Source organism: Anarrhichthys ocellatus, unplaced genomic scaffold (genome assembly GCF_004355925.1).
Source record: "Anarrhichthys ocellatus isolate YVR2014 unplaced genomic scaffold, GSC_Weel_1.0 scaffold32, whole genome shotgun sequence".
In the NCBI taxonomy this organism is placed as follows: Eukaryota; Metazoa; Chordata; class Actinopteri; order Perciformes; family Anarhichadidae; genus Anarrhichthys; species Anarrhichthys ocellatus.
Window position 1 is genome coordinate 5,350,647 of NW_022280062.1, and position 9,104 is coordinate 5,359,750.

The following is a 9,104-nucleotide window of genomic DNA, read 5'->3' on the forward strand; positions in this document are numbered from 1 at the left end:
ACATTTTTTTCTCCAATTAAACAATGGGAGATTAATACTGTATAGGACTGTCGTTTGAACATTAGCTTTTTCAGCTTTCACAAAGAAAAGGATCCTGAGCACAAAACTTAATTGTGAAATTTAGTCATAATCTAATTAAGATGACACTAAGTGGATCGAATATTGAAGGGAAAAAGCCACAGATTTTGTCAATCTCTACGATTGATTTAATTAACTGCAAATCTCTTGCTGTGACCCCTGTAATCCTGTTTTTTTGCCTTTTTTCACCCGGTAAAAATTAAAGTTTAACTATAAATAGAGGTGGATAATGCAGTTGACCCGAGGGGTTAATTCTCAGGCTTTTGGATGCTTTCATCCCCTGGAGGCCCTCAGTCCATGCTCTCCTCAGGTTACATTACCATGAACTCGAGAACCACCACAAGGAAATGAGTTCATATGGAGAAATGAAGCCAGGATTTGGTCTGCTCGGGCACCTTTGTAGGCACTCCCAACATGAGAGGCCGGGAACAGGCTGGGCCTAAGTCCCGATTAATTCCCTGATTCCACACTACGTCATGAGGTCAGTGGGAATTCAAATAAAGAGAGGGATCATGAAATAAAATGAGTGAATTGCTGAACCTAGCACTGCAGACATGATAGCTTTGTTGGAATGTGTGGTAGCTTTCCTTTGTCAACACCTGTCAGAAAGAAAGACAAACTTACATGTGAGAGGAGAGAAACTTAAATGAAATCTCTCAATTAATACCAGATGAAAGGGCTTGTTGAGTACAGCCACTCTGAGCTGTGTTCGTGCATGCTGTGGAGCCAGCAGCATTGCTGACTAATTGCTCCTTTTACATAATCCTAAAATGTTTTACATAATCACAAATACTGTTTAAACATGAAAAATCCACAGGATTAATGTTATAAAGTACCTCACAGTGCCAGGATAAATATACATCTTATTTGACGGGCCCAGCATTTATCTTACTACATTTGTTCACCGAATCAAAATACAGTTGGATAAATAGATATATGTGGCCTGAGTACACATACAGAAGTCAGTCAGTCAGTCAGCCTGCGCCTTTATTTCCAGTATTTATTTTCCCGTGTTGGTGACACTTAGGACCTGAGGCCATGGGATTTATGTCACACTAATATGTTATATGCATCACATTCACACACCGCACGATACATACTCGAAGTCTACAAACAAACACACGTGTGCGCACAGCCAAAGCACTGATTGCCTGAGCAGCTGAGCTAAACTGAGGTCTGGAGGCTCCATTTTTAAAAGTGCTACTGTAGAGGAAAGTGCCTCCGGGTGGTGAGCTCTGGGAAAAGAGCCACAGAAGATTTGTTACTGGGGACATCAAGTAACGCATGGCCATGCTAACTTCTTGTAAGGTGCAAATGTTTTCAGCTAAAATCAAAAGTAACACATTTACAGTTGTTCTCTCTGCTCAATTTCTTTGTCTTATTAAAGGACCATGCCAGTGTTTTAATCATGTATAACTTGTGTTATTGCAGATCATTTTTCAAAGAATCCATGAGCTTTCTTAGACGGTTGATCCATCACATCCATTACAAATTCTCCTTGCATGATACTGCAGGGTTTCAAAAGTTAACCAAGTGGATGGAAACCCGTCAAAAAGGTGAAATAATGCATATAACAATGAGGAACATTGTGCAAAATATGCATGATTTGTAGTAAATGGCTAAAGCATGCACAGTACGGATGGATCATTGTTCTACCTCAAGGAAAAAAATACACAGGAGAAGAAAAGGGGAAATGTGTTTGGTGTGTGTGCGGTCTTACAGGAAGCAGTACACAGGTCCTGTGTAGCGGTGTGACACAAGGGTCACACAATCCACTGTTGACTTTTCGAACAAGACTGGATCTAGGCCGAGAGATAAATCTTTTAATTATGATCCCTTATCACGCTCCAGACATCTTAAAAAGCTTATACGTTGTTGTCCCATTACAAAACATCCTGCATGATTCCCTTACAGTGTGTAGACCTGTCCTGCTGAATCACTTTTGCTCTTACTGCACATGCCTCAACCCCCCCACTGCCTCAGCACCCCCAAACCCCAATGCATGCATTAATCTTATACACCCGGGAGGGAAAAATCCAGCAGCTGCCAATGCAGTCCCACCCAGCAAGCTGTGTCCCCAGAGCTCTGCTAATTCCAAGGTCATGTGGATGCGTCAGCCCGTTTTCTCTCGCCCCGTCCTCTTACCTCGTCTGCAAGGGAAGGAAGACGGGGAGAGAAAACGGCAGAGGGGGGCAGACAAAGTGAGGCTTTCAAAAGTAGCTCCGTCACACAGACATTTGTTGGCTGTGAAATGAGAAGTTCCATCATGCAACAGATCTGAGAGCACAGATTACTCAGGTGTGATGGGGCATGTATTTCTGGAGGTGGGAGGACAGGGGAGGCCTGGTGCTGCCTTCATGAGCTCTCTCCATCTTCAGTGATTGAATATTTCATTAGTGGCGCCCAGACATTCCTAAATCTACCCTCCGCCTCAGTGACCCCTCTGTGGTGGCAGAGGCAAGAGGCATGGCCTCTATTGATCGGATTCCACAGCAGACACTGAGGCTTAACCAAAATATGTATTGGCCTTGATTAAGAGACTAAGACCAAGAAAAGGCCATGTACATCTTTTATCAATGAATGTGTCATTCGTTTTCGGACCCACTCCAACAACTTTATGCTCACATGTTGCCTATGACTCACGTACTGAAGTTCTACACAAGTGAGGACTTTTAGTCCTCAACACTTGTCAGTACAGGGATCGTGTTGAAAGGATGCCTTCTTTGTATTGGTCGTAAGTGAGGCACTCACCATAATAAATGGCAAGTCCTGTCAGCAGCATGAACTTTCCTGCTAACCTTGGATGTGCAATGAAACGTAAAACTTTTGGACAGAGGTCTTCAACTCCCAGTGTGCGGAAAATATTAGCCGACAATTCTCACATAGTATTCCAAAATACTGAACTTGAATGAAAATAAACTTGATTACCTGGTGAAAGTCGTGCATAGAGCAAGAGGGTGCTTCGAAGGTAGAATATAGCGCTGTAGCGAGGCTTTTGTTTTTCTAGGTAATCAGGTTTTCTTTTTGTCCCTTTGCCAACCCCATGTTTAATTCAATCATCAAGTCCATACGTTGCATTTTTTCTCCTCTGTTTTCAAGCATGGGACCTATCAGGCTTTTGCATTAATCACCCCTTTTAAGCTAGCTCTCCCACCAATGTCCAACAGACTCATTAGGTGAACCTGAGATGCAGTAGTCATAAATCCTGTTGGGGTTAGGCCATGGTATGTGACAGCCATGGGAGAAATTATCAACTAGGTGATCCACCATGCTGGCTAAGAGACAGCAGGGAGTTACCTACAAGTAAGGGACTAGGACAAAGAGGTTAGGTGTCAACAGGCCCCAGCATCAAATCCTCAGTGCAGGTTGGTGGGGAGTGGGAGCCTGACAGTGAGAGATGAATGTGAGGGAATTATCTACTCACTCGGCCAGATAATTGCACCATTTGGCCCTGAGTTAGAGAATAGCTTCTAATTAGCTCCCTGCAGTCCCTTAGACATTCTCTCCTCCCCCAAAAGAAAAACACCTTCACACATGTTGGAGGTTTAACCAACTGGCTTACTTTGATGACACTTCTAAAAAATAGCAAACTCCTCCGGCAGTTGGCAGCATGTCTGATTTGAATGATTTCTCACTTTAAAAGAGAGAGAGAGTTCAGTGTCGGTAAACCCTGATTACCAATTTGGTGGAAGTTGGCTTTCACACTGTAGCTGTTCCATGTGAGTGAATGAATCGCAGACCTGCACCGTCATCTGAATACATTTCTCTCAGTTTAGGTGTCTTATGCAAATGATCATGGAGTGATGTTAAATAACAGACTCAAGGCAAATAACCCTTCATAATTGAAAACTGGAGCAACAGCTTTCATTACCTTATCTTATCTTCCGCTTATTCTCTTTCTGGTGGAGAGCTGAGATGAGAAGATTGATAACAAAATTCAATTATTTCCGAGAATACCAAACTATTCTTTTATGTTCTGTTCATCTTTAAATCAAGCTTAACCAGCGTTACATTACACTTGTTGCTACTAATGTGTGTAATTTTCATGCACTTACTTATCTGTTTTGTTGCAGTGCTAAGAAGGAAAGTTTCCTCAAAGTTACTTTACTTTTGGGGTCTTACCAGTAATAAAGAGCCTCGTCACTGATTAGCATTTTTTGCCATCAGTGGGGGGCAGTTACAACTAAACTTCTCTAATTAGCATTCTGTTTATTTGTTCTTACATTTCAAGATCCAGAAACCTCACCCATTTCCTCCTGATGCTGATATGATCCATAAACCCAGAGTGTCATCAGCAGCCTGTCAAAAAATTACAGTTGCTCTGTAGCCAAGCTCTTGACGCGTAATGCTGTGGGCTGTTCTGCGTTGTTGCCATGTGCATCAAACTTTGAACTTTTATGTCACGAATCTAGATACCTTGCCAGGGCTTTTGCAAAGTGCGAATCTCAATTCCAAGACAGTTAAAAGTGGGGGAAACAAAAGTGTTTCAGTAGTATTAAAGATCAAACAGCGAACAGTGGGCCAGTTGGGACTTCTGTGGGGAAGATAACCTCCAGCTCTGGCGGCAGTAGGAGGCGGTGACAGCTTTAGTGCACATGCCTGTGTCCCTGCGAGTGGACTGCACAGGGACCCCTGACATGCGGAAGCCTGCAGAGAATGACCCAGCACTGGGCTGCCGTTGGGGTTGAGTGAGGTTAAAGTGGGTGATGATGGTTGGAAGGATTGAAAGGAAGAAGAGGGTTTAAATTTTTGCAATAACCACCACGACAACGTCTCATTAGCCACAGGAGACATGGCATGAATGTGACATGGCATGAGATGTCAAGCACCACAGTCACTCTCCTGGAACTGGCAACATAAAGGTTAAAACCAGCATTACGCTTCTACCCCTCACTTGGTATTCATAGATGCTTCATGGTAGACTCGATTTCAGATTCATATTTTCATAAATGTGGAATTCCATCTCATCTGTCAACTGTTTGTTTGAAGTGATTTCAGATATCCCAATGTAACCACAGGAACTATGGGCTTTGGAGGTTTCATTGGCAAAGGGGTGGAGATAATGGGAAAGGCACCCTGGGAAAATAAACTGCTGCCAGGGATCCCTGTATGCAACATAATCCCCACTCAAACTCCCCTGTTTATGGATGTTGGGATTTCTATCTACAAGTGTGACATATTTCTCATCCAGATCACACGACTGCTCATCCGAGTAAAGGTGGTAGGTATGGAGTGTCATGAGTAACAAAGTGCTATGTGACATCTTTTGTTGATTTGAATGCATGTTCCAGTAAAGGCAAATATTTGAAGACGGGCTCAATAACGGCGACAAACTGATGGAGGTTCGGCCGGATATCATTAAGTCACATCTCTTTAAGAGGAAAGTATGAAGGGCAAGAGAACATAAAGGTTTATCATGCAGGTAGATAAGAAATGTCTTAGTTATGGTCATTATAATATAACAAGTCAGGTTTTGTGTTCTGTATTCAAACAAAATATAACTTTAACAGCCTATAACCCATTTGTGTTTCTGCATAAATCACCCTGTAAAAATTGGTGAGTTGAGAATGTGTCACACATCACCTCTGAGAGAGTAAGTGTAGCAGAGCTCAGCAAAGTGGATGGAGCTGATAAAGCTGGATTGTCTGGCTGTAATCAGAGCCAGATGTGGTCAGGGCCCTCGCCATGGTGGTCCAACCACATCTGCTGTGTCAGGGGAAGAAGGTATGGGGGGTAGGGGGAGGGGCCACAGCTGGATGACCTCTGACCCAGAGAAGGGAACCACGAGCCAAGGCTGACAGCTGCCATGGACGAGGCAGGCGACCTGTTCTCATCTCTTTGGCTCACATGGTTTGCAACTCTTAAGAGTTTCAGATGAGCTCTGTTCTACTCAGCTACTTTTAAATGTTAACAATTCATGGTTTAATATGTCCGGGTTTTGTTTTTGTTTTTTTTGTCACCACAAAGTTCTTTATGAGATGTTTTGGAATTGTGTTAATTTCCAAACGAAAGAAGAGCTCAAATGTCAGTTCAGTTGTCACTTGAATATGTATCACAGTTTTGATATGATAGTTATGAGCACATTTATGATTTCACCTGTTGAAATAGCTTATCTTGACATTATCTTGGCATCTGGAGCAATTGTGTTTTCATTCTGCTTCATATTACTTTCAACCTGCGTATAATCCAACTACCTTTTCTTCAACTTCTTGTACTCGAGCAAGTTCAAAAGCAATCTGATCTTGAAGGAAAAAACTGAAAAACGCAAACATCTGTGCTGACTGGAATTTATATATTGCAGAGATTGAATGATAACATAACGAAACAATTTTTTTACCCACGTTTCTATTTAGCGACTTCTAAAATTACAAGAACAAATAGCATTCAACTTTTACTCGTTTTTTTTCTTAACTCTAATCCTTCTAAAAACACAAGGCAGACAAAGACATATTGTAAATGCCCAGATCTGAGTTAGGAGCAAACAAGATGTCAGTGCAGCAGGTAAACTGACTGACACTATCTACGCGTTCACTATTAACCCAGAGGCAGGAACTGTGGCTTGATGATGGAAAGCCTTGTGCTTGATGCTTGCCCGAGGCTGTTAGTAGATCATTGGAGGAGTTACTTCTCCCTTCACGTACTCTACTTTCTTTGGGAGGGAACAAAAAAGGATATTGATGTGATTCAGCTGCTAAACAGGGAGAATAAGATAACAACTGAGGTTAGCCATTTATTCCAGCGTCATGGGATGTGTAATCCCAGATACGACAAGGACATTTATTATTCTTGGGTGAACTTGTGCTCTTGATGTGCATTGTATCCATATGTAAAACATATTTGTTGAATGCGTTTTACATGTTCCATCAATCACAAACAGTCCTTTCATGTCTGGTCCTGATGGAGGCGGAGGGCAGACATAACTCCCTACTTCAGGCCTGTTTGGTGCAGTGATGGGGGTGAGTCGTCATCACCATGGCAGCGAGTGCTCTTACCTCCTGCACTCGATGATAGAGTTGCCATAAAAAAAGAGATTTATCTGTCTTCACAACACCAGAGACGAACGAGGTGCTGGATGAAGTATCGCCACCACGAGCTGTCTCCTTAGTTTCAATGCTTCAGGTGCCTCATATTTCCTTCCCCGCACCCCCTCATTTTACTACAGTGAAGGTATGCATTTATCAAGAGGAAGACGCCTAAATCATTTCTTTGCACCCAAGCTAGGAGTTGGAATGCCAAGAGTTTGCATGCTTGCTTGTGTGCATGCCTCTGCTTATGCGCTTGTTGCTGTTCTCTCTTCACTGTGGTCTAATGCATGTGAGAGATTATGCCAGGTACAAAGGTGAGAAAACCATCCATTCATAGTTTGATTTATGCCACCTGACCTGAAAAGTTGTTTCGAGAAGTAATTCACTGTGACATTTTTGGCAACATTTAATTAAGTGGGGTTATTTCAGGCACCTTTGTTTGTTAAATGGCGGTTAGATTTAACGTAAAAACAGCCAAAACAACATTCAATAAATCTCTACCTTTGGACACTAATTAGTAACTCCAGATGCAAGAGAATTATTTCTTGTGCAAAGGGTTATATTCTAAAGTGCATTTTGTTGTCTCAGCACCTGAACTCTGTGCAATGACATTACAGTTGAATCTAATCTAGCTAATAGCATTGTATGGAATTACCTACACATCAATCCATCTGAAATGTTGCCTGTTTTGACTTAAGCTCATTAATAACAACACATATATGTATATATGATATTATATGATTTTGATTATCCAACAGCTCCACTGATGTAGCACATGCAGAGTTTCTCCAAATTCCTTACTGTCTGTCTGTCACCAACTAAATTTAAGTGATTGTGTTTTTGCCAAGAAAAAAAGGAATCAAAATCCTGTTATCAGCACCCAGCACTCCATTACATAAGGGCGATAACACCCAGGGCTATGCTTAAAGTAAGGGGGGGGGGGGGGGGGCACAGGCACCTCCTTCAGAGCTCAGGCATTTCCTTTTGAGATATCCCCCCCTTATGACCTCAGAGGGGAAAGGGAGAGATGCAGGAGAGGAAAAAGTGAGTGTAAAAACTGGCAGGGTCCATCAGGGCGTGTCCTCCTGAGGGTTGGAGGGTAGCAAGCTACACTGACCTTTAATGGATTTGAGTGACGTGCTGGATCAGCCGGTGAGGAGGGGCTGGAAAGAGGCCCTTTCTCTATTGTTCTCTCCACGACGTTCCCTGCCATGCTCCAGTGAGGGCAGGTGCTTTAGGGTGTCAAAATAGGAAGACCCACAGACAGGCTTGGCTGCTGTCCATGCTCCTCTGACATATGACAAAAGCTCCGCTCTCACCGCGAGCACAAAAGTGAGTGCAGGTCGTTTACAAAGAGTTGCGAAAGTCTCCGGGCTTTGCTTAAAACGGGAAAGGGCTAACTAACCTTTGGACTCAAATGATTGTGCTCTGGAAAGATTTGGTCATCTTAACTTTCTCATAGTATGGATATGACACTGATAACTGTTTTTCCATTGGAAATGATATATGATCAACTTAAGTGCACAATGACTTTTTGTCTTTCTTCTCACTTCTCTTTAAAGCATCAGAAAATATCAATCACAGACAGAATAAGTAAGTACGGTGCAGGCCTTTGTTAAATGACAACTTTTAAAGTGAAAAATAATGAGCACAGATTACCACAATCTCAGGTTCAAAGCATGAAGGATTAATAAAAGTGACAGAAAAAGAACCGCTACGAGAACAGGACACAAATGAGGAGCAAAAGAAGGAGCCAAGTTGTTATCAAAGCCCAAGTGATTATTTTCCACAAGATCTTCCTGTCAGGATGTTATGAATGTCTTCATGTTCGGTGGTCGATGATAAATGGTGTCACTTTTGCTGTGCTGATGTCATACAACAGCCTCAAGGCCCGACTTCCCCTCCAGTAAGTGTCAGCTAAAGGATGCGCTGTGTCCTGTCCTGGACAGATGGCGTGTGTGTGTGTGTGTGTGTGTGTGTGTGTGTGTGTGTGTGTGTGTG